A 26,925-nucleotide genomic window follows, 5' to 3' on the forward strand; every position below is an offset into this window, starting at 1 on the left:
TTGTTATCTGACGCTTCCACGGGATAGATTGCATGTTGCGTCTTTTATACCATAAACATTTAGGAATAGCAATATTTGAAAACAGAGACTGTCTATTCCACTACGTTTAAAAAGACATTCCTTGCTTGGAACAAGCATATCAAAGGACTCTAGTTAGTGCACCAGAAAAGTGAGTAAATGTTTTGGTGTTAGCTGTTCAAATACTGTTGATTTGTGTTGATCTCCTTTTGAAAAAGCTTCATTTGGGGAAATTTGGAGGGGGAGGTGCTCATATTGGTGATGGGCTTTGAAAGGAGCACCCATCAGCAGGGGGAAGTGGGCACCGGGGCTGCTGCACACAGCTGGGGGAGAGGTGTTAACCTCACCCTTGATGTCTCCTTCTCAGTCTTCTTGGTCTCTTCCTCTGTTTTTCTTGGTGTGCTGCTAGGAAGGGTCGAGGAAGCACTTTGCATTTTCTTCATGATAGAAACCCAGTGACCCTCTCCCCTTCAGCAATATTACATCACCTCATTTTTGGCAGCTTAATAAAGGAAAGGTTTGGCCTCATCCTCTGGAATGCCAAGGATCCCTTCTGTGCCGTGACTTCCGTAAGAGACAGGGTTGGTCAAATGTTTTGAGGGAATTAAGCAATTCTCTTGTGCTGCAACAAGGTGGTGAATCAGACTCTGTGTGTGGAAACCGTAATTCTCTCCTGCCCGGTGGAGATGTTACGTGGATTTGAGAGTGCCTGCTCAGAAACCAGTGTGATGGGTCCAAATTTTCTAAACCAGTGACAATTATTTTCACAAGATATTTTATATTTGTGATAGATTTTTGTTGTATATTTTGATCATAAGGTTTTAGAAACAAAAGGATTTGATTCCGCAAGCCTTTATTCTTTCATTCAGTTCTGTTAATTTAAGTGGATTTTTCCCCTATTCCAACTTTATTAAAGATAAAATTGAAAAGATGTTTTTAACTACTGTTCAGAAAGGTGCCACAATCTACAGTGTTTCTTACTGAATAGAATTTGAATTCAGAATGTCCTAAAAGATTAGTATTGGAGTCATGTAAAATCTTATCTCAAATACCCCTTTATTTAATATGGGAGCTGGCTTCTACTTTGGTAATGCTTAAACCTTCTGCTTTGTAAATAATGCATATGTGCTATGCCCCTATTCAGTATTCAGTCTATTGTTTTCTATTATCTTTCTTATTTATACAGTTTCCTTGCTGTAAAATGAAGATGATTTTGGACATATTCCCCCAGGACAGGAAAACTGTTAGTAGAATTCAATCCTCTCTCCTACAGAAATTTGAATATAATTTGAATGCATTAAAATTAATCTTAAAAGGTAGCATTCTTTGTGGAGAGGTATCAATAGGCATTTTGTAACAAGTATTTGATATGTCCTAGTAGTCTGCTGTTATCTTTCAGCAGTCATAAAGAAAACTCAAAAAGTGACTTTTGGAAGTCATTTTACAATGTATCAGAATATAATGAGAGTTTTACTTCTTGCAAATATGATTCTCGATATCACTTTGCACATAAATATGCTGTCTCCAGTGTTACAGCATACGAGGAGAAATGGTTTCCTGGGGATTGCAAGGAGGCAGCTTCAGTTTGGGCTGGTTTCCAATGTATTGCTGGGTCTGAAAACTCAACACATTACCTCTGCATGCTTCTGTTTTCCAAAGGGATGGACTCAGGGGCACTGTGCATCCCACAGCTGTGTGTGGTATTCTGTAGGCAGTTGTCTCAAAACTGTAAAATTTTTGAAGTAAGGAAATCCTCCCCTGAGGCTCAGGCTGGCACACTGTATTTGTCTTAGTAGGTCTTGTGCAGCCTTTTCAAACACAGGCAACATGGAATTGTGGGTAAAACTTACCTATCTGCATGAAGATTGATATAGCAGGCATCTAACTTTGCACTAGGAAAATGGCAATGTAAATGAAAGTTGAGTCAAGATAATTTATACAAAAAAAAAAAAAGTGAAACAGAACAGCATGAATCCCTTTTTGTTGGACTCAGGACTGCCCCAGATGTAGAAATACAAAATGGTAAAGTCATAGAAGTGAAGTAACATGAGAGAGTCATGGCTCTGTTTCCTGGATAAGATGGCAATAATGCTAGCTTCTTATAGTCCATTATTCACAATTCAGAAGACAGCTTTCAAAATATTATTAGTTTATGGCATAAAAATAAGTCATAGAGTAAAATAATTATATGTCAGACCATATGCTATCAAAATATTATGGTGTGTGAGGTGCCTTAAAGATCCTGTATCACTTAATCATTTTGTAAATAGGGGTTTTCATTGAATATGAAATGTATGCACAGTAAAGGCAAATAATGTGGACAGTATGAAAATGATACATACTACAGTAGTAAATAATCCAGATAATTGAATTTTTCTACTCAGGGAGGCTTAACTGTCACATTTTGAGTGGTATTGAACAACTACAGCTGTGGCAATATAACATATCTCTTATTAGAGGTGGACTTTGACTCAGTTTCTACCAGCTATAATTTATTTTGTCAAAGAGTGATAACTTTTAAACTTTGCTAATTAATGATTAGCTTAGTACTTGGCAGTGTTGTTACTTTCCAGCAGGGTCTAAATTCAAGTTATTTATGATGGTAGTTCAGGCACTGGAAGTGATCAGTTTTCATGAGCTCTGAGTTATTCAGGTTTGTGGATCAGCACACAGTCATATACATAAGAAGAAGAAAGGAAAGCAGAGCAGTGACAGAGAAGTAACTGCACGAAGAAGTGCAGCTCCCACCATGATGCAACAGCAGCAGAAATTGCATCAGACACAACAAATATATCAATGTCTTGATTTTTAGAGGCAAACTCCTATTTTGCAACCACAATTACTTTCAGTAGGAGTGTGTCTGTGCTTACACCTCTGTGCTGGGCCAGGGGTCCCACAGGCTATGAAATCTCAGGTCTCACAGTTGACCTAGGTTCTTTAATTGGGACTTTCACAGAGAAATCAGAACATCTGCATGAGATACTCTCTCTTTTTATTGACTTTATGGTATTAGGTAACTCAAGCATCTAATTTACTGCCTTAACATTGGATACTAAACCCCTCCTTCCTATATATGGCTAAAACTCAAACAGCTAGATAATCTACACATACAGTGCCATGACTTGATTATGCATTAATGAAGCAGTTGTAATCAGAATTAAGTGACAGCGGAGTCTGGCCCATCTTTTATACAGTCTTGTAATGAGTAACGTAAGATGGGCCTGTCCTTCAGCGGAGGGCTGGGTTTCATGGGAAGGATGCTGGCAGCATGGAAGAGCTGTGATCAGGCACAGGGGCTGCTCCACAGGAGGGGGTCATCTGTTGTGCGTTGCCCCTCAGTTTTGTCACATGCGGTGTCTTGTTCAAATAGGCTTTCAAAGACCACCAGAAAATGGGTCTCTGTTAAGCTCTGGTGTTGCTAACCTCTGAATCTCTTCTTTCTTTTTTATCACCTTACTTCAGAGGTGAGCCATAATTAAGCTTTGGCACTGTCTTACTGTGTCTAAGATGTTAAATCATTCCTTTTGTAAAAGAAACCCAGATATGGAAAATTATGGTTTTCTTTTGATGTTATGTTTACCAAAGACCCTGAATGAAGATATTTTATGAGTAGTGTAAATTGCAGTCTATGTCCTGCCATACATAATTGGGAAATTTCCTGAGTTTCATGAATATATAATGAATTTTTATTAGACTTTATGGAAAAATTGAGGGAAATTATATGTATATATTTGGTTCTATCATAATTTTATAAAAAAAGTAAATGCATTATAAAGTAGTAAAAGCCAATAATGTCTACAAAAAAACCCCAACCTATTACTATATTATGTTTTAGTTAGTGTTAATTAGGGTCAAATTCAAACAGTTGGTAATTCTGGATTTTTTTTTTTTTTTTCTTATTGAAGCTAATTTTGGGTGGGCTGAATGACTCTTGGAATATGAGTACCTACCCAGGGAGAGCTCTGGGTGACATTTCTATATTTCTATAGTAAGTACCTCAGTTGCATTCCTAAGTCCAGGTGGGGATGGGTCTGTCCTCTCTCTATCTTTTACGCTTATGCAAGCCTTGCTGCCAGTACGTGTGTTAAAAGACAGTGAGAGAGGAGGACTGAAACTGATTTTTATCCACAGGCTGTAGTCACATGTCATACATCAGAGTTATAAAAGACTGTAGCCTGCAGTATGGCAGTGAGCATATGCTGCTGACTGTGGTGGCTCCTGTACATGCTGCTCCTGTGAGGGAAACTATGGGACTTGGTCCTTCAGTCTGTCTAAAAGATACCTCTGTACATCACCATGCTCACACATTCTACAGTGCCCCTTCCTTTGATCAAGCACACAATCCTTACTTAGATCCTTAGATTTCTGAAGTCAAACACAAGATGAGGAGTGATGTTATCTGTATTTACGTAATCTAGGTTTTGATTTTCAATTAGTGAAATATGAGTGTGACCAAAGAGGCAGCTTTGGCTGGTTGACCAGCTGAGCACCCTCAGCCGCACCACTGTTCAGCTGCCAAGCAAACGGCACAGAGCATTGTGGTTTCCAGTGATCCTGCACTGTGTGCACGGCCCAGTCTTGTTTTTGCACCCAACCTAGTCTGTGCCAAACACAGACCATTCCTGGCATATACCCTCTCCCTTCTATCCACCTCAAAGTGTGCTCTCCCAAAACCAAAAAGCAGAATAAGAGAACATACTGATTTCTTATTCTTACCCTGTAAAAGAGGTAAGGTTCAGCATACCAGTGGTTAGTCGTGCGTAACAGGACACAACTGTCTAAAGATGCCGCATGCATCTTCAGTGTCAGCACATTTTATTGTTGCAAACAAAACCAAAATCTAAAAGCAAAATCCCATGTTATTTTTAAGCATTAGCAAAGCTTCCCCCCCACCCCTGCCCTTTTAAATAAAGTATGAAATAAAAAGAAACTCCAAACCAAAATACCCTGTTGCTAATAGAGAATTCATAGCAAGATCTCTGTGAGTGTGACAAATTACTAGAGCATGGAGTTTTCGTTATAGAAATCATTTAATTTGAAAGTTACAGCTTGAGGTGTAGATACAGATACCTTAAATCACAGAAGCTAAAGACGGAGCCGACTTTACAATATTTAAACTTCTGCATGTAAAATTATGCCAGTGTTGCTTGTAAATATGCTAAAAGCCTCCTGTAGTGCCTTGTAAATATGCTAAGCACCCCCTGTAGTTAGTTACCCCACTACCATTATAAATGAGAGCAAAGAAAATATGTTTCTTACATTATAGTTTCTTTTCCCAGGTGTAAATCTGATGTTTTGTTTGGCATTAGCAGCTCCATTCCTTGACTGACAGGTTTCGGATTTTGCCATAATTGTGAGCCATGCTCACAGTGATTGTGCTTTAGAGTCAGCAGGGAATGGTGCTATATGCTATTTTTTCAAAGAAAGGGCATTACACTGTCAACATCTAATAAATCCTGAAAGCTTCCCCCCCGCTCTTTTTTCCTCTCTTGGTATGTTTCAAATTACTGTAATGGCACAGCTATCTTTATATTACAGCATCATAGTCTGAGCTTCTGTAGTTATAATTGTCTTATTGCTCCCATTATAAACCTCACTTTCTATGTGTTATTGAAATAAGTGGTGTAGGTTGGCCTGACAGATTGTTCGTCAAATACTATTCTCTGCTCCCATCCTAATATTCATTCCAGGAGCAAAACAGTCTAGGTGGAAAAAGAGAAAATGATTTTCAGGAAATCCTAGTTAACACCAGTGAAAGAAAGGCTGACGTGCAAGTGCTGCGTTGGTGGGAAGATGCCAGAGCTCTCCATGGCCAGGCAAAGCGTCAACCACAGGCAAGAGACCCATGAAGCACTTGCAGGGTGCAAAGCCCAGATGGTGCCATCCGCAGGATGGTGCCTTTCTGCAGGGGCTGCTGTGGGGAGTGCGGAGCCTCCTGCCAGCACCTCTGCTCTGCCCCACCATCCAGGGTGCAGACCAGAGACCTGGGCAGGCCCTGCTCGGGATACCCCGATTTTGTACAAACTCCTCCGGGGGAGGGTCAGAACAAACGCTGTGAGTCCTGGGCCAGCTCCTCCGCTTGCGATGTGAGATTGTGGTCCAGCAGCACAGGCCTCAGACATTGTCCTGGTCTCTTTCCCAGCCAGAACTGTTTCACAAACATGTGGGCCCACACTGATGAAATGTGTTTTGCTTTTCATATTTCACTGACATTTGGGAGGGGAGAAGCCCAAGAACTATTTAGGAGTGATTTGGGGATCAGGAACATGAAGAAAATATTATATATTTATTGTGCAAGTCTAATTTTGTCATTGATTGCTAAGGTCAGCTGTAAGTGACATGGTTAAAATACTAATTCAGAAATCATTTATGATGTACTAAATCTGGAATATCCCTATTGAGTAACGTACTGTGGTTACTAGAGTTTATCTGAAATGATGCCAGCTTAATGAAGAACGACACTGGTCATAGCTCTTTGTTTAGTCTTTCATCATCTTCCTTTCCTTCTTTAAAGAAGTGCTGGGTCTGTTTAGATGCAGTGTTTGATATTATCTCAACAGCCATCTCTTTATTTTAGTGGATTGTTGAAAATGTATTATTTCAGCAAAAAAAAAATTATTTCAGCCAGAATTTATTATTTTGTTGTTTGGCAATTGTAAGGTTCTAGGTCTCTAGACAGACCACACCACTGCATTTCTAGCGTCCTGTAGGTTCTGTGAAAACGGGATCATATTTCTCTTATTAAGTTCTTTAATGTGTATAGCATACTTTGCATACCTATTTAAATATGCTTTTTCTGCTATTTATTATTTTATGTTTTTCAGCTTTCAGCATGAGCCAATATAATTGCCTTCATGTACTTCCAGGTGAAGAATGATTTACTTTCCAGAAAAAAAAAAAAGGTCTTGGACATAAATAACTTCTGAGTGTGTCTTAACATTCTCATATTTATTACATGGTCAAGAGAGAGTGCTGCTTAGTTTGAGACCAACTCTTTGCAGAAAATAGATTGCAAAAAGTACAGTCTGTGTCTAGAGAGTTTTCAAAAACACAGTTCTATTTGTGGTGCAAGGAACAAAGAACTGTGAAATACATGGTAAAGCATAATGTAGAGTGATTTTTGCATACCAAAGGTGCTGACACATTGTAAAAAACATATGTGCTAACAAAGACCTGAATGTTAAAGGTCTGCTTAAAAGCTGAATAAAATTCTGAATAGACTGGAAATATTGAGAAAATATTTTAAGTGCTTAAGAAACTTGAAGTATTATGCCTTTCTGCATACTTTTTTTGTATGTCAGTTGGGACTTTATTTACATTTTTGTATGCTGTATTGTGTACCATCAGTTTTCTAGAAAGTAATTGTGAAGTCACGTGTCAGCAGAAGTGAGCTGGATTTATTACATTTCTGTAACTGATTACCAATAACTTGTTGCAGTACATTATTTCACTTTGAGTTTATTGTCTAACACTCTATACTCATGCTTCCTCCTGCCTCTATTTAATATTTCTATTAAATATTAAACATTTAGTGTAGTATGTTGGGTGGCTTTTGTAAAGTCAGATACTGATTTCTCTCCAGAGCCTTAAGCTTAGCACTAAAGAGTTGTTAGTGTTGCAAAAGTGAAATTTTGAATACTTCATCTCATTTGGTCTGGATTTTTGTTACAGCTTTAGTTCAGTTTGCCTTCTGATCTCAGTCTGATGTGCATGGGAAATTTCAAATAGTTTTCTTGGTGGTGTTTCCTTTATGAATAGAGAAAGTAAAATTTGGAGAAATTATTAATTTTTTTTTTATTGAATGGCTGCTTTTTGAGCTCTTTTTTCAGGACTACTTAGAGCAGATCTGTGAACTCCACAAACTTTATTCAACATATCACTTCACTAATTCCTGAAGGGATTCTTCTACAGCTCTTTCTATTGTTTTCTTGTTCCACTGGAAGTTGTCTGAATAGTAAGAGCATACGAAACCGTCTTTCGATTGCATTGTCCTTCCCAAAAGAGATGGAGTGTTGCAATTGAACACTACTAGTTTGTTAAAATCCTGTTACGTTTAGAAACCAAGCTCTTGGAGACATTTCAGTTTAGGTGCTTTTAGTATATGAATAGTGATTCTTAGTACACACTTGAGCGATATGTCAGTCAAAAGCAAAGACGAAGTTAAGAAAATGAACAAAGAATGTTCCTTTTTACCATATCATTTCTGTTCATACTTTTGTGGCTTTCAAGCTTATCACCCATGCTTCATGACAGTCTAAAAGATGTGATTCATAAGACAAAAATTGAAAAGATTTCCAAGTCTTTTGGCCGCTCTGGTATCTAAAGATACTTTCTGGTATCCTAAAATAGTAACTTTGCTACTAATCGTTTACAATATGTGTTATGTTTCGATGAATCTGTGTTGTTTGTTTGGTTTTTTTTGTTTGGATATTTTCATTTGTTATGAGCCTCAGTGCTGGATATGTTGTTTGGGTACAATCTAACTTGCTAATCTGTGCAGTTGTCTGCTGTAAAACCTTTCCTGAACTCTACATTCACACTTAGTCTTGTGCATCTGACCACATGCTTCATGGCTTTTTTCTTCCTTTCTTTTGAGTTTCTTTGTAGTAATGTCAGTCCCTGTTGCAATACCTTCCATTACTGCTCTGACATGCATAAACATGCTATTATGCTAATAGCTCTTCCTGGTGTCTTGGCACAGGTCTGTTCAACTGATAGTGCTGGTGAAAAACAATTTAAAGTGACTTGTCAGCCCTACCCAGTGAGTGCTGGCAGCCACTCTGACGTTACTTTTCTCCAGATTTTTAAATGGAAGTGTTCAACAATGTCCATTTTCAAGCTTATGAAAGCTTAAAATGTCCCTGACCTTGCAATGCTTTTCTGTATACTTGTGGAGGGGTAAAGTACCAAGAAAGATGTTTTGGCAGTGGTTTTATTTTTTCTCCTTCCACCCTTCTCTCTTTGCTTCCTCCCAAGGCTCATACTGGTGTTTGTAACCTTCTTGTGTCCTAAGAGGACAAAATCTCTTGTTCAGCCCTCCATTAAATATCCAAAGCTGCTTTTGAAAGTTCCCTGTCATCCCTGGAGGGAAAATGCCCTTTTCTGTTGCTTTTGCCTGTTCAGGGTCAGTCCTGCCCAAATCATCAGGGATCAGCAGTGGGACCTTCTTGTTATTTTGGCCTTGGGAAGCGTGCCTGTGCTTGATGAGACTGAAATTTCTCTTCTTGCCACCTTTGGGAGACAGCACGAGGCCCTGGGGACATCCCTGGTGCTTCTGTACCCAGGGAAGTGGGCAGAAGGCTTTGAGGTCTGAGGGGGGATGATGAGTATCGAGTTCAACGTCTCTTGGCTCCTCCAGTATCTGAAGACACTTTCTGGTATACTCATGCAAAATATTACTACTAATTATTCACGCTAAATAGTTCCCAAAATGTGTTACATGTGGTATCTGCTTAGAAGAGCAGCTCACTGAAATATTTTCATATTATACGGTATATATTTCCAAACCCAAGGCATGTTAAAGTTGAACAGCTCTCTTTCCCTCCCTTCTCCTCCCCAATTTTCTGTTTAAAGTCTTCTAATAAATCTCTTATAAACAGTACCTCTCAGTTAATTCAGAAAAATGAAAACCATTTCTTTTCTAATCTTAACAGTTGGATATCAATTCTGCTCTGCTGATATGATGATAGAAAATGTGATATAAAGATTTTAATTGACAGCCAATGCTGAATCACTACGCCTGCTACCTGGCAGGTACAGCCTGTCCTGGAGATATTCCTGATAGTTTGCCAGGTCCCTCAGTGGTCCTGAGGAAACCATGGTAGCTCTGTCTGCCAAGTTTTTATAGGTATATCAACGTATAGACTGGCAAGGTACTGAAGTCTGAATCTTCCTGCCTCCCCACTCCCCGCCCAGGTTGCTTAGCCTTCTTTTTAATGTAATTTTCTTTGCTTCTTGTGTCTCTGCATCCACAGAGGAAAAAAAAATATAGTAAATAATTTCTCCTTTGATGCTTTTATTTGATTTTCTAATTTGTGGTACTGTGCACAGGCCCTGAACCTTTTAAAAGTTGTTGCGTGCGCTGCTTCAGGTCACACTTATGCTGACACTTTGGGCTTTGAAATATTTCTTAGTGGTTTCGCCCTCTCTGGGTGTTCCACCGAAAGAGTATTTAGACATGAAATGGATCATTTTCTTACCCTCCATCCATCCAGTTTTTCTACTTTCTTGTGCAGTGTCTTTACTGATGAAACAGATGCTTCTTTCTTTTAATTGTACTGTCCGCATGTGGCTGCAGGATCCACAGAAGCCAGCTGTCCTTCCTCTTGCCCTTTGGGAAGGGCTGCTGTGGTCCCACCGTCCCTGAGTGGGACAAGCAGAGCCTGGAGCTGGGGCAGCTGCAGGTGGACACGATGGGGTCTGGGAAACACCCACACAACAGGCAAATGTGCCATAGTGTTCTTGTGATGTGGGGTCCCGTGTAATCTTCCTTCCTCAGTCTTATCGTTTGTGAAATGAGAATACTAAGCTTCCTCATATGGTTAATGTTTGAGAAACTTTGGTGGAAACTTCTATAGGAACTGTTCATATACAAGAAAAAAAAATCAATGGAGACTAATTAAAAGTAGATGTTATGCTGCATGGTCTTTGTTTTATAAGCAAAGCTAGTACAGGCAGGCCATTAGAATGAGAAACTGTATCTTGCTTGGAGCCTTCTTTTATTTCTTTAATTTTGTAAAAATCTTGTCACTTGTTCTAGGCAAAGCCATCCCTAAATTTCTATCCTACGTGACAAACGAAAACATTGCTGCACGTCCCTGGACCTCTGAAGTCTCATGATGTCTCAGTAACCCAATTCTGTTCTATGAATATGCACAACGTTTGGCTATTAGGGTGAAATTTTGGCACCTGTCCCTGCTTGTAGATTTACAGGAGCATGTTACACTGCTGTGTTATAATCAGACAGAGAGACTGGGATTGTAAGAGTTTTGCTGAGTTCATGTCCTACAAAAATCAGACCAAATTTTCAGCTGATGGATTCAACCATGTCTTTGTTAAAATCTAGGAGTTTTTCTCTGTTACATGGGCAGCAATAAATTCTTCAATATCACTGTGAGATAATTAATAGTGTGGGACTGTGATCTCTCTGTGGCAAAGTAGATAAAGAAAAGATCCAGAGGTAGAAGATGAAAATTTGATTATAACATTAAAGATAGAACAACAAATAGGTGAAGGAACTATTAGATTTAAAGAGATACCATGTAAATAGAAATGTGATAGAATTGTATAATGAACTAGTAATGTAGAATAAGAGAATGTGACATATATGATCCAAATATGTCTCCCATTTCAAGTTAATATTTCAAAGAAATACTTCTTGGAATAAAAAGAAAAGCTTAACAAAACAGTCTTTAAAAGTCATGAGTGCTGTTTTGCAGAACACAAAATTTTCTCATGGTATGCACTGCTTCTGGGGGAGTGGAATTTATTTAAATTCAAATAAACTAAGTGTATATATATATATATATATATATTACTAAATCTGTATTATAGAACATATGTCCATGTGCTTCTCACACATCAAGGTTTGTATTAACACACTGTGAGATCTGGTTGGAGGACTGACAACAAATAATGTTGGTGCACATAAAAATAGCAAAAAGGAGGAACCTTTGCAGCATATAATAAAATTTTGAGACAAGGAATAAATTATGTTCTTTTGACTTCAGAGGTGTTGGAACTTTGTACCATTGGTCTGATTCTGGCCTTGAAAGGCAGGAGAGTTCAGATGTGATGGGTTTTGATGGGCTGGACTCATGCCAGGCCTCCATGCATTGCCTTATCATTTCTTGTGGAAGGCATTGAAGTATCTCTCTTTTTTTTTTTTTAACTTAGAAGAAATATTTTGCTTTCAGAACACATAGCTGCATATTTGCTTACACTTCCCAAGCATGTGAATGCATGGGGTGAGATGGATGACAGTAATTTTCACAGCTTAAGTTGCCACTTTATCATGAGGAAACAAATAGGATCCATACAATGCACATGTTATTGCAGAGTATGTTCCTTGTGTAGCATTCGGCTGCAGTTAAAGCCCATCAAATCTCCTTTATGACTTCTTATATCTTGAGACTCTATTTGCATCAGATTTAGGGTGTGTAATTCACTAGCGGCTGCATTCAAAGCAACATATTCCAGACAGGAGACCAGCTGCTGGCTGCTGCCATGTTAGGATGGAAATTCAGGTGAAGAACATCTGCATAAGCGTGGAAAACTTGAATTCCTACTGCTAAAGGGGATGTCTAATTCAAGAAAGAGTTTAATAATTCTTACTTGTTAAGAATTACTGGAACTTGCTCTTCATTAATCTCATTAGGTCAGACAAACTGTTTTGTTTTAGTGTGATTCATACTAGGAAAAAAAAAAACATGTTTAGACATAAAAGGCTAAGCTGAATGTATATGCTGACTGAAGAACATAATTCTTTATCAGTTGAAGGACCTATTGCATCCTGGTACCCTTTATACCCTTTTTCTCGTAAAAAAACAGCTAGAGACACTAATGCAATGTTTAAAATATGCTGGAAATTATTAAAGATTTCCTGAAATACTGACTTGAAATTTCAGTACAGAAAACGTTTAGAAGCAGCTGCCATTTCCATACATTAAGAAGGGATCTTAATTCTTGGGAAAATACATTATCATATCTGGAGATTCTCTGAGTTTTGAAAGTCTGTTGTCCATTTCATAGCCTTTCTCATTCAATTAAGGGTTCTGCTGGAAAAATCTGTCCTTTAAAGAAATGATCATTTTGATAATGAGCTTTCTTGCATTTCTATGTTTCTGCTTTGGTTCTCATGCTCTGTACATCTGTGCCGTAGTTTGAAGGATTAAGCTGTTGAATGTGCAGGTGGGTTTGCTCTGTTTGGTGTGTCCTGCATCACCTCTGGGCACCAGGATATGAGTTGCTGCAGCTGCCCTCTCAGAACCTGTGCCAAAGGCTCTGTGAGTAATTAGGTGGAATTGTTGTGTATTACAATATGCTGATGCATCTGAAAAGATGTTACTTTAACAATGAGATTTTTAGAAATGAATGCTATCTACTGTGTTTCAAGTCTGCCACAGCCAAAAGCTGTATGTATGATAAACAGGCAGCACTTATAGGCTTTTTTTGGAGGACTTAGTAACCTGAATTTCTGCTACAAAAATATTTTAAAACTTGTATATCTTGATGAGGATAGTCTATAGACAATTTATCTCTGTAATCTAATTTGGCAGACTATTTGCTGTGCTGTTTTTTACATATTTCATCCTTACATGCACAGTGTGTACAGTATTTGCAATTAATCTTTTTTTTTTACCAGTTCGAAAATTGAACGTGTGCTTTTGAATGCCATGCTATCCCCTGGCCTGAGTGATGAAATGGCACATTTCCTTCAGATGAAACATTGCCCACTGCTTTCCTTCTGTGGAGCCTGAGAACCGCAGCCCCAGTTTTGCAGTCACGGCACTAGCACGGTCCTAAAAATGCACTTAAGGAGACATAGCATATTGCAGTGCCCCTCAAGCACTACTTGCTACTTTGGACTGCCATGTCTTAACCTATTTAGTTATGTAGGAATATGTAACAGTATCATTTGGTGGTGGTAGAGTTGCACCTTACATTATTTTCTCCCTAGCAGAGGTCTTCTGCCACCACTGGAGAACATTTCAAATGGTTAATAGAAAATCCAGTCTCTTTTTTGTGAGCTAGTTAGTTATATATGGCTGTTGCTTGCTCACACAATCACATCAGTTTTTAGTATATTGTCATTCGTGTTCCAAGTATCTGAAAAAGCCAATAAACTACCTTAATTCTTCTCCCTCCCCCTCCGCACACACATGCCCCACGCAGCCTTGCAGCTGCACGGCGTGGGCGTCGTGTGGTTTTGGGCTGCGTGTATGGTGCAGAAAGGTCAGGAATGCGAGACAGAGCCCTGGCACTGATTTCTGAGCAATCGTGGAACAGTTAATGATTTTTAGCTGAAAAGAGAGAATAGAGGCGAGGTGTTATGATAGTCTCCGTTTGCAAGATGAATGCGCAGGAAATACAGGGAGAGGAAAATGGAAGGGGTAGGAGGAGGGTGAGGGGAACCTTTGGGTATACTTAGGCTATCAAACTACAGACAGTTCTGTGAAAAATGAGTTTTGAACTACTCTAGGAAGCAGTAATCCAATAGAGAGAAAAGATGTAATAAAACATTTCTGCATTTGAAGAAAGCTTCTTTGCTGCTCACCTGAAGTTTAATTTTGTTTTGAATATTGAAGGAAATCATGTATCATGTGACAACAGGGCTTTTCAGATGCCTCTGGCAGTTTGAATGCAAAATCACACCTTAATCAGTGATAATTCATTCAGAAAATCTTGTAGGCGTGGGACTCCTGTAATGAGATCACATACTCTTTCAGGGCACATAGTTCTAGTTTAGAAAAAGATGGCATTAAGCTAATTTTGAATCATTCTGATTTGGCATTTCAGTGGAAGTTGTGTGGTAGCTCTGAATGGCAGGTAGGCAAGGGTGTCTGCCAAAACACCTGGGGCAGAGTGTGGAAACAGCTTTCAAGCTTTTCCACACTAGAGAAACTATAGCTTTTAGTGGTGAAATTTTAATTCTCCTGGAAAACAAGCAAAGCTGTAACTGGGAATTGCTCCCATATCCAAATGAAGAAAATGTGAGTTTAGAGTTCAGGTTGGACTCCTGTCTAATTACCACTCTTACAACACGGAAATGACTGAGATGGATGCACATGGAGATTGTCACTATCTGAGAGTAGACATGAGTCATTAAATTTATGGGAGCATTCAGCACTCTCTTTTGTGCATGCGTATTCCCATATTCTTGGAAGCTGAAAAAGTGCCACCCTCTTAAATGAATGTATTCCTAACAGGCAATATCTGATAATAAGATGAACAGTTTCAGTGTGTTATATTTCATTGTTAATCTCTTTACTAAATTGCTTTTTAAATTTTTTTCTTTATTTATTTTTTTTAAACAAAGGCTATAATAGCAAGTTTAGTTTGAACTCAGTTGATTTGTTTTTTTAACAAATACTGTTGAATGTACTGAAAATCTGTGGGTAATTAAGGAATTTTAAAATTTAGAGTAGAAGCACTGCTACAGATCCATTAACTTTGTGACAGACACACCTAATACAGTCTTTTAATTTTTAGGAATTATTTAAACCAGCAGACAGTTGTCTTCTTTTTTAGGTTCTCTATTAAGCTAGTATTTGAAATACCTCAGAACAAAAGGTTTCTGTAACATTTTTGAAATATAGAAGTGCTATAAAATATATATCAAGTCACAAAAAGGAACTTGTGGCATTCTAACCTGCTTGTTGCTTTGAGGGCCAGCCAAAATTTCCATACTTACTCAGAACAAAATTGGGTGTGTAAATGGAATTGCTCGTTACTGCTGGAATCCTGCCCAACTTGAAGCACATCACTCCTGCAACCAGACGGTGAGCTCGGCCAGGTGTGTGTCCAACTGGAGAGGGGAGGAGGAGGTTACTGTATGTGGACATCCCTGCACCATGTCCCATCCATGCTGCCAGGACACAGCAAGCACAGTGGGTCTTCTGGCCTGATCGCAGCAAGTGGCTTCAGCCAGCACTTAGTTAAAAAGTTGTTGTTACCAAAAGTGGAAGAAAAACAGCAGTCATGGGTTAAGAGAGCTGGTTCAGCTTTGCTGACAGAAGTAAAAGCTTTGGTTTGCTACTCAGTCAGCAGATCTGACTTTTTACAGGCAGGGAGCAGATTTGCTGCAAGATTTTATTATTTCATTCGGTTTCATTTTGAGATTTTCACAATTCGTTTTTACCCTGGCACTACATTTAAATAGGGGTAGGACATTGGTTTTATCACACGTAGAGTGAACATAACCCAGGGAAATGCATGTTTTTAACATGGGAAGCATTTTAACCATGGTAGCAAATGTTTTGTTACAGCAGCTGAAATCTAGTGTTCTGATGAGGGAGAGGGCACCATCACTTCAGTCCTCTGAAATCCCTCTGGGGATCATTACCATGTGTGCCTATTCAGTTTGTAAAGCAGGTAGAGCGTTAATGAATATTGGGAAGAAAACATGATCTGATACCATTTACCACTGCACCAAACCAGTAACCAAACCTTTGTCAACCTGTTTCCTGTGATTGTGCAATAAAGCTAGAGTAGCTTGTGGACTGGTTCAGGGCCGGGAGGTGACTTGTCATCAAGTGGAGATCTCTCCATTTGTTGTTTTATTTTTGCCCTTCCACAGAGGCAGGCCAACTAAAATGTTTTCTTCATGCCCTCCCTACGACTCTGGTGTTTTCAGCAATTTGTGCTCCATCTCTGGGGTTACAAATGTCAGTCAGCTGCATTAAAGTGCCATTTTTGCCAATTCTGTGTTTATTGAGAGATCTCATATATTCTGTGCCCAGTTTCTTGGACCTCTGTCTTGGGTGAGCCATGTGGGATGTGAGCTCAAGAGCTGTGAGAAAGACGTATGTATCTGATCCCTGCACAGTAGTAATAAAATGTAGAGCTAAGGATTGTCTCCTGCCCACTGACAGGCAAGTTCAGCTAACTTTTATTTATGTTTCTTGCTTTATACAAATTTTTGACCTTTATGATTCAGAGAACAACCTGAAATTGTCCAAATGAACCGTTACGAATCAATAGCCAACTAACAGGAATCTCGTCTTTGTTACTCACAGAAAAATCCAATTTTTAATAACTTTCTTCACTGATTTCCTTTTCAAGGAAAATGGCTAAAACCTGAGGCTTTTGTTTGTTTTGTTTTGTTTTGTCTTTTTGATTGCTTAAGCATGGTGTAGCTGCAGCTGCTGTTCCTCTACAACCTTTTGGGCTGATAAGTCCTGCACTGGGGAAGTCCTACTATATTCTGTCTGCCATTTGAAATGAATCCAGGATGTTTCCTGAAACCTTTCTGGGAATTTGCTCCCGGTACAGTTTCCAGCCAGGCCAGGTTAAGGTGAAGCTGTGTGGTGCCCCAGTTCCCTTTTGGAATTTGAAGCTCACAGTGTGTTGAAGGCTGGGCAGTTAGACAGCTAATAAACATTAAACAGTTGAAATAGAAGTGGGGTGCAGAAGATTTGGGATCTGTGTTCTATTTTGCCATGTTAGGCATTCAATGAGTGTATTACCATTCTTCAGTGAGACAGAGGCCAATAACTCTGTCAGCTTAATCACTTTCAAGGTCATTTTTAAAATCCTTTTAAATCAGGCCTGTTTAGTAAATGTCAAGCAGTCTGAGACTAAGGAATGACTCATTTTGTGTAATTTTATATCATTTGGTAATTAGTATTATATCTTTCCTGTGGTCAGTTAGAAAACTTGAAAAACTGCTTTTTTCAATTTAGGCAAGGTAGTACCACAGCAGCATTTAGTAATCCTTTAAGATTTCTGGAACCAGAATCATGGTAGGATCACATAAAGTTTAAAGATGCACAGTATAGTGAAAATTATGTAAAAGCTCAAAATTAAACAGGATACTTCAGTTGCATACTGGGAGTTAGAGGTGCATCTGGCCTTTTTCACTTGCTATGAGGGAGTGCTGGGATATAGATTTGTTTGGGGCATCCTGTACGTGGCTGTGTGTGATTGCCTTTTCAGGATGTACATGCAAAATTCAGAACAACTGCAGAGCCACTTATAAAGTGCCACAGGGGCATTGTGTTCTTAAAAAGCATGATCATGAAACAACTAGAGCAACTAAAATATTGCCTATGGTACAGAGAACATGGTGTTCAATTTAAATATTGGTAGTAATTCATGTAAAAAAAAAAAAAAAAGAAAAAAAATACCAACAATCCATCTTCCACTCCCTCATCCAAGTTATATATATAGGAGTCTAAGAAGTGATTCTAGAAAATTTTTTGTGGCACACACTGGATAGTCTGGCTTTAGTGCTTCAAATGGCTTAAAAGTTTAGTTACCCAATTTAGTTCTTGTAGTGCAGTTTCGACTTTTTGTTAGGTGTAAGGGGAGGAGATGGGGAAGAAGGGAAAGGCCACATTGGTGTGTAGCATTGATTGAGACTGATGGGCAAAGGGGAATTTGTGGAATAGGTCTCCCTGGTTAGAAGAAATGCTTCCTGCCCTGTGGTCTCCAAAAATGGCCATCGATATTGGGAGGATTTCAAGAACCGTATTGGAAATGTGCTGGCTAAAAGATGGTTGAGAAGACTACTACTTCTACTACTTCTACCTGTAGCACAGGAGCTACTATCTGCAGACTAAAGCTGACAATGTGGTCAAAAAATACCTACAAATGCAAATTAAAATGGACTTCCACACTAATTCTGCCCCTCCGAGTAACAGCTGATGCTTTCAGAATCCAGAAATATTCATTCTGCAGCATCCTCGAAGTGGGGTCAGAGCAGTGTCCTGTACAAATTATGTCCCTATCTCACCCTAATCTTATGGCAGAAGAGAAAGGGTCGGTAAAAAGACCTAAGTGGAGCCCAACCAAAATCAGCTAACAAACCATGCCAACTAACGTTTTAACATTAGAGCAGTTATTAGGTGCCAAAGTCATGATCTAGCTATGTGATTCTGCCCCCGGTTCAAAGCATTTTCTCAAGTGAGTGGTAATTGTCGTGACTCTGCCCTGTACTCTCATCCTCAGACTAAGTCCAAGTTTGCGGATTTTAGACTGATTAAAGAGCTAGTGAACCATGCTCGTGTTTGGAGTCCGGCATTGCTGGTGAGCTTTGCAGTAAAGAAGTGATTCTTCACCAGCTTCAGAGCATGTGACACCTGCTGCCATTTCTTAAGCAATAAATGAAAGGGTTTGTAACAGGTGCTTTATAACGCATTTTCATAATGTGCTGTTTTATGTTTCCCATTATTAAATCAAAGTTTTTAAGCTGTTTTCTTTTCAGACAGGTGACAAGTGAATCAGTGAATAAAGGTACAGCTGCAGACAGTTCGACAGCCTATGAAAACAACAATCCAGGCTACCAATGGCAAATCTGATTTGTAATTCTGATTTCTACATTGCAAAATAGTGAAAGTTCCTAGGAACAGTTGCATAGTCCTGGAAGTTTCTTGTTCAAAAATAACCTTGTCCTGTGTTGCAAGTGAGTGTCAGCAGCTGCTGCTCAAAACATGGCCAAATATGAGGACTGTAATTTGAATTTTATTTTCACTCTGAGTTCTCTCTTCATTATCCATCAGCATTGCAGTTCTCATGGCTCCCTGCCCTCTCTTTCCTGTGATTTCTAAATGATTCCTGTTGTTTTGGTGGCTGCACAATTCCTACCTCTGCTTTGATAATATTTTGGTGAAGGCCTACTCAAATTGTTTGTGGCTTTGCCATTAATGCATAAGCTGGCTATTAAATTTCTGATGCTCTAGTACAGGGTTTCTTTCCATGTTCCTTCTGAATGTTTCTGTGCAGCTGGTTCTAAAGATCCACTATACATGTCTCTGCAGTCCCTGTGAAGAGTGTCTGGGGTTTGGGTTGGTGGTCGTCTAGCAGGTCCTTGCCCCGGTGTCACGGCACTGTCAGGGAAGCCCTTGGGCTCCCTGCTTGGGAGCGCTCAGGGCTGCGGAGCTCACATTTTTACCAACTTACATTTTCATTTCCCCAGCTGTTGCCAAATAGGCTGGTTAATCAATATGGCTACAGTAATTCCTGCATCCATGTGTTAACACAGTAAAAGCTAGATAGGAGTTCAGCAGAGTATAAGATTAGTTGAAATTGTTCCCTCAGAAGTGCATTACTCCAAAAATTATTTTTACTCCTTCAGAGTTCTGTGCAGTTATGAGTATCCTAAAGAAGTTATTATTTAAAAGTCATCTGTCTAGAATCAGGTAGCAGCTCAAGGAGCTGCCATAAATTCTTTTAATTCTCTTATGTAATCAGGAGAATGGGATTAGACAGCTTTCCCAGCTTCAGGCTGGTAACACTTGCACTGAAAGGACAGATGATCCCAAACCAGATGTTGTTCTGAAATCCAGAGATAGAAAAAGAACTTTTTAAAGAGGTTTTCATTGTGAGTACCTTAAATTTCCTTCCCTTCCCTTCCCTTCCCTTCCCTTCCCTTCCCTTCCCTTCCCTTCCCTTCCCTTCCCTTCCCTTCCCTTCCCTTCCCTTCCCTTCCCTTCCCTTCCCTTCCCTTCCCTTCCCTTCCCTTCCCTTCCCTTCCCTTCCCTTCCCTTCCCTTCCCTTCCCTTCCCTTCCCTTCCCTTCCCTTCCCTTCCCTTCCCTTCCCTTCCCTTCCCTTCCCCTCTTTAAAATCTGTTGCTTCTTCAGAGTTTCTTACAGTTTGCCACGATGGCTGTGGCTTGATGCCAGCTGGGTACACAACCTGACTTGCTGTGAGACAAGCTTGGGGACTGTTCCAAATAGCTTGCAATTGCAACCTTGCTGCCAGCTGTCTCTGTCTGACAGAATGCCATCTTGGGGTATATATACAGAAGAGAATGAATTAAAACAAAACAAAACACCAAAAAACAAAAAAACCCAAACAAACAAACAAAAAAAGAAATGGGTTTTTGTTTGTTTTAGTTTTGTTTGATTTTAAGGCAACTGAGCTAAATAATCAGTTATGACAGCTTATATAGGATGTAAGAGGGATGCACACTATGGCTTATGTTTCACTCTTCAACAGATCCAGTAACTTTGTAGTTGTCTTCACAAAAACAAGGTTATTATTCTTATTCATGTTTTGAGAATAAAATAATTTACATGTAGATGCTCCATAATATAGAAGATGTTCACATGATTGTGAAGAAAATTTACTCATTGGAAGGGAGGATGCTTTAGGATCTTTTGAACACTAAACTCCAAGAATCCCAGCTTTTTTTTACTGCCTTTACTCTCGGTGTGCACTTGGTCCAAGGTCCAAGTTCCAAGTTCTCTGGAAATGGCCAGCCTAAACATTTCTGAAGTCTGAAATGCAGAACCAAAGTAGAATTAGGAGTGTTTAACTTCAGCCATTTTCCAGTGATCACTGAAGGTCTCTCTCAAAAGACTGTAAGAGGTTGTTATAATTGTTATAATTGACTTGCAGGAAGGGGGCATATAAACTGTCTATTTCTCCTTGGTGCTAAAATCTGTGAGTGATTCCTTCTCAGGAGCTGAGCAGCTCTCCTCCCAGCACAGTCTGCTCACCTCCATAAACTACATGTGGTAGTTGTGTTTTTGTTGTTGTTGTTTTATAAAGCCTGCTTTATTTTACACCATGCATGAATAAGATGTAGAGGGATAATCTCTCTCTACTCCCCTTTCATCTCTGAAAAGTATCATCATTCAGGATGAGATTCTTCACTTGGGAATCCTTCTTACACAGAGTTGCTTATGGATTCTGGCTGTTATAATTCATCCAGGATTATACACACTTCGACAGTTTTCACTGAGCTCTTTTTGCTCTAGGTATAAACATACAATTCCCATTCATAATTAAAAAAAAAACCAAAACCAAAAACAAACTAAACAAACAAACAAACAAAAACCCAAAAAAATAAACAAATAAAAAAACCCAAACAAAACAACCACAAAACCAACAACAGCACCTTTAGCCCTGTCTATCCAGGGCAAACCCAAATTTTATTATGTGGTGTATTTAACCCTTTAAAGGCATAACCTGTCCTTTAATCAGAGGCAGCTGTTCTAATTGCGCTAAATCAGAAAAGCGTGTGTCTTGCATTCTGTGTAAGAGGTGCAAGATTTTGAAAATGCTTAATGTTACTTGAGAGATGGGAGACAGCTACCAGCCTTCGCTGACAGATCCTGCTGAACGAGGCATTTGTAGGAGCAAGTGAGCCCCAGCGCAGCCTTAAATATGGCAGCAGGGGTGGTGTGGAAGGACCTGTCCTTGTTTTTCTCATGAGGGAGATGATGCTTTTTAACCATTCTACACTTACATGCTTAGCATGGAGATGAGGTTTTGTTTCTAAGCCTCCTTTAGTTCTCGGAGCATAGGGAGTTGTCTGGCAGCGTGTTGTAGTAATTTATTTGCAGGTGAATCAGAAATCTACATGCAAAAATCTAATTCATGGGGTTATCTGTCTGATCTCTGACATTTCCTATGGGTGGAAAGGAGGTTTCTATAAGCCTTCATAGATTTCTTCGTTTAACATTACTATTGGAGAGAGCTCCACAAATAAAATCTTCTGTGTGTATTTTTCACAACTCTGTATGTGAGAGAGAAATCAAGATAGAAATTGATTATATGGAATATTTCAGTAACATTAGTTACACATATTTCATTGCTAAGCTTTGTGTACACAATGTCATTCAAAGATTTACAGTTAAAGTAAAAGATTAAAATCAGTATTGTTTTGCATTAATGATTACATCAAATAAGTGATCTAGTGGTTAAGGTTGAAGTGATGCTTAAATTTAAATCCTAAATTTTGGCATTGTTCTTTTTAAAAACTCATTTTTAGAACTTCTTTTTAAACTCTTGTATTTTTTAAACTTCTTTTAAAAATCTGTAAAATCTGTATTTCATAGTTTCACTTGTGTAGTCTCAGCCTTGAATTTTATTTAAAGTAGCGATCGAAGAATAACCGTTCATCCATTATTATTTCTTCTAACTTTGGAAGAAGCTGTTTAGAAATTATTCATAGACTTCTGAAAATCCTGTCCACTTTAAAAACACTATTTCCGGTACAATTTTCTCAGCATATGAAAAATGGGTCAGAATTTGTACCTTTGATCCATCTGAATGCTTTGCTGTTGTTGGATTGGCAACATACAAATTGCAAAATGGATGTCAGAGCCAGCTTTCTGATTCTGATACATGTATACCTATCCCCAGCTTTTCTCAGTCAAAAAAGAATAGGCTTACAGGCTTCCAGCCTGTAAACGGCAAGGTGTCATTAGCAGAGATTTCAAAATTTTGAACTGTCCAAATCGAAACTTGCACAACACCTAATGGGTTTTCAATCTGAAACTCCAAATCCAGTCTTGAAATTTCTCAGTCCATTTTTATTTTCCAAGGAAGCTAAGCATACGTATGTTAATATCACAACCCTGTGCAAAATCCGGAGACTCAAATGCTCGGTTACTATGCACTGAAGGATTTTATGAGCAGCACTAGATGAGGAATACTAACTTAGCCCTGCGGACGATGTCGCCCCATATACTGTCTATTGAAAGTATTTTTATGGACAAGTCCTGTGTTGTGGTGAACATAATATCTGGACATACCTGTATGACGTCATGAACATTCTGTGGCATATTTGGCTTCTAGAAATGACTGCTATGTGACTGTTGGATTAAATTAACTTTATACGTAAACTGGTTAATTAATAGTAAAAGTGCTATTAAATGAGTCTTGCAGCAGTGCAGCGGACCAAACTTCTGCTTTAGGTGTGATCACACAACTCTGATCTACCAAGGATGGCAGCAGTGATGTGCATCACACCACATGGAAGTGGAAGAGATGGTCTTGTAAATCCCCAAATCCCCTGGTCAGAAGAGGGAAACAGCTTTTACCAAGTCATGAAAAAGTGATTTAGCTTTTCGTTTTCCTGATTTCATACCTGCTGGTGTGCACATAGCTGTAGATTTTGTAGTGGCTCCCTGCTGCTGGGCACAGCAGTGGGACGGGCTGGGGCAGGCGGTTCTGGATGTCTCATGTCTTTGGGTCCTGGATGCTCATTCCTGCTCTGTCAACAGCTGAAGCCATTTCTGTATCATCTGCTTCCCAGGCTGGTCCTACTGACAACTGCTGTGGTTGATGCATGCTGTCGGGGACCACATCTAGAGGTTTTGCAGATTAGAAGTGGCTTGTTGATTGCACTATGCAACTCTACTTGAAAGGGATTGAATTTTTACCTATAATAAATGCTATGCAACGTTTTCTGCATGTTCCTGCTAGAAATTAAAGTATGATTATAGAGTTTATAACCAACCTTTCACAGTATGACAGAAACTAAGGAGTCACTAACTTATACATCCTACAACCACCCTTCAGTCTCATGGAAGGCTACTACTGACAGAAAAACCCGAAGAGTTTTAGAGCTCAGAGCAACCATCTAATGCCTTTTGATATAGAAATCATTGGTTTGGATTGGTGGAATTAATTTTTTATTAAGAAGGATAATCCTGTATTTGATGTTCAACTTGCGCAGTGACCTGCTTGCATCCATTTGTGCATGGTCCATTTGTGCATGGTCCATGTGAGGCTCTGTGGACCTTGAACCTGAAACAGAAAGATTGTGACAGGTGTGTGCAAGGTACTCTTTTGACTAATGGCAGTTCTGCTTCACTCATCAAACCGGACCATGTATTTACATGATTTTTTTTTATCCTAGTCAAAGATGAGTGTCCAAATATTCAAGTCTTTCTGGATAGATGTGATAGGCTTTCATGAGCCAAACCTCAGGTTCTGAATATCTCTGAATTGGGGGTCCTGTCTCCATATGGGCTTTTGGTTTTGGGTTTGTTTTTAAGCTTTGGGAATAGATATTTTCTGGTATATATTTCTGAGATGATACGATACGTTTTAGAAGAAGGAAGGTGGTTATAATGGAGGAGAGTAGAGGATGGGATATATCATGCAATTACTGAAATCAGCCTATACACATGGCTACAAATAGCAGTGTTCTTGGAAAGACAAGTAGGCATGCCTCAAGTGACCAGTGCACCTTGAGTAACAAGGTTATCCAAAATAAAAAACTTTATTCCTGCAAAGATATTTTGGAGTTTTATTCAAAACAAACCAGCTTAAAAATCCTAGCATTTTTATACTGGAATTTGCTTTCCCACATGCTTCAACCATCTGTCTGATGCATGTGAAATGTAGTGGGACAGAGCACAAAGTCATTTTTGTTTTTGGTGGTGAGTGCTAAGTAGTTCAAAATAGTCACTGGAATTGATTAAGGAATAAAATGTGAATCTTGCAAAAAGCCTTTATGATGATGCAAAATGGTACAACTATTAACTGTGAGAGAGGATGTGGAAATCTAGCCTGTAGGTCCCTTGATAAATAATTCTACAGAATTATGTATTGCATTATAGCACAACACTGACCCAATGGATGCAATGGGAAAATTCCTGTAGAATTCAGTGGAGCCTGATTTTTGTACACTGCTCTTTGAGAGCTAGGCAAGAAACAGTCTAAGACACTGTAACTTTTGCAAAATTAGAGAATTAACCTTGCTTTTGTTTTCGTTATTAAGTTTTCACAATTTAATTGACTTAGTTTTCTTAATTTTCAAGACTATTTAGGTAACTTTTTGATAAGACATGAGCAGAGGCAAAAGTCTGGGTTCGCTTTGCCATGTATCTGCTCAACTGTGATTCTGGACTTGAATAGTTTAAGGCAAACTCTTGGTATTTTCCCCTTTGTCATCTTCAGTACAGCAAATGCAAAAGAGCTGAGATTAAGAAACTTATTATATGATAAGAACTCCAACAATTATCATTGGGTTTTCAGTTCCTAATGCTCCCTTCTATTTCCTATGAAAATTAACATGTTCAACAATTTGCTTCCTATTGGAAGTCTAGTATTTGATAGTTTAGACAGAGACTTTATTCTTCTGCAATATGCAGTTTCTCTTCCTATACTAGAATCTTTAAAAAATCAGTTGGCAATTCCTATTATAGTTGCTTATTTGGACCAGGCAAATTGCCGAATAAAAGGTTTGTAAATTATCTGCTTTATATTTGTGCTGTCCTCAAAGGACTGCAATTTGCTTTGGGGAAAAGCAAAGGACCAAGTAATAACATTTTCTTTTTAGAGCATTGCCAGAAACTTAATTTCAGAGAGCTTTTTATTATTAAATTTCCCGGCCTTCCTTTCAAGCACTTTATTAGGAACATGGCTCATTTATTTAGGAGGAGGAGGAAAGTGTTGAAGAAGGGGGAGATGAAGGTGAAAGGCAAGCTCATTAATTCATATTGTGATCTAAGTGTAGTGTTCATGGTAGCAACAATGTCAGTTTTCTACTATGCAGTCGTTGTGAAAGACTGATTTTAACACAGAAACCTTAAAGAAGTAGGGAAATTGTTTCTCTTGAACTTTTTTTGAGCTCATTTATATTGGGATTTTTAAGTGGTTCTCCTACAGCAGGTGAAAAACACCTTTGCTACTTTATCAGGTCAAACAAGAGAAATCAAACCTTTGCTTTAATTACAAACTAGATGCAGCTTTGAGTACTGGGCTTGAGTCTGATGCTGTTATTAATAGAAAAGTGAAGGGAAGTCTAAGTAATAGATATAGTGTCAGGAGAAATTGATCGTGCTTGTGGATTGTGTTCTGCAAATGTCTTTTTGTTCATTTATATTCAAGGCTTAGCAGGTGGCACCTAACATTTAAGAAGAGAGCATTTGTTTCCAGCCTGAAAATAAAGCTGTTCTGATGAGGTACAACAGAAGAAGTTGGTGGCTGCTGTTAGCTGTATAATAAACACATAAATTTTGTTGGTGAAAGACAGAAGTGTTCTGAGCCCACTTAAAAAAAACTTAGGTGTGGAGACAACCCAAAGCCCAATTTTGTCAGTGACATCTGAGAGAGCTGACTGGAAATTGGAATTTCCATTCCCCATGAGAGTTGGACATTTTGAAATTTTCTGTCATTCCAGTTTGAGGAAAAGTCTCGCAAAATTAGCATTCTATGATGTTTAGGGGCAGAGAAACATTTCAGGTTTAGTATTGTTCAAAGAAATGAGAATGCTCTTGTTTTTTTCTATGTAAATATTTACCAAACCTAACCTGACTAAATTAAAATTTTCAACAGCAAACAGCTTTCTCAAAACATACCTTTGCTATTTGATTATCTGAGAACTGAGGACACATCTCTCTGAGTGAAAGCCTTCATTTTCTGCCCTTTTAATTTAAATGTTTTTCTGCACTTTCTACTAACTGCCCAAGCTGGAGCTTCGAGCTGTTTGCTGTCCTTCTCCA

The 26,925-nt window shown here is 38.8% G+C and overlaps 1 protein-coding gene and 1 long non-coding RNA gene across 5 annotated transcripts in view; one reads left to right on the forward strand and one right to left on the reverse strand.

Moving 5' to 3' along the window:
* Positions 1 to 15,709, reverse strand: part of LOC139827711 (uncharacterized) — a 74,899-nt gene extending 59,190 nt beyond the window's left edge. Inside the window, exons 1-3 of one of the 2 annotated variants that reach the window (XR_011738628.1) lie at positions 15,431 to 15,709; positions 14,294 to 14,438; positions 12,122 to 12,429 (exon numbers count right to left, since the gene is read on the reverse strand). This is a non-coding gene — a long non-coding RNA (uncharacterized lncRNA). Of the gene's footprint in view, positions 1 to 12,121; positions 12,430 to 14,293; positions 14,439 to 15,430 lie in introns of those variants that run through there. The other variant, XR_011738629.1, reaches the window with a different exon arrangement.
* The window catches only part of SMYD3 (SET and MYND domain containing 3), a 404,221-nt gene that overhangs the window by 165,453 nt on the left and 211,843 nt on the right, over positions 1 to 26,925 (forward strand). The gene's annotated exons all lie outside the window — the stretch shown is intronic.

This window comes from Patagioenas fasciata, chromosome 3, assembly GCF_037038585.1.
Source record: "Patagioenas fasciata isolate bPatFas1 chromosome 3, bPatFas1.hap1, whole genome shotgun sequence".
Lineage (NCBI taxonomy): Eukaryota > Metazoa > Chordata > Aves > Columbiformes > Columbidae > Patagioenas > Patagioenas fasciata.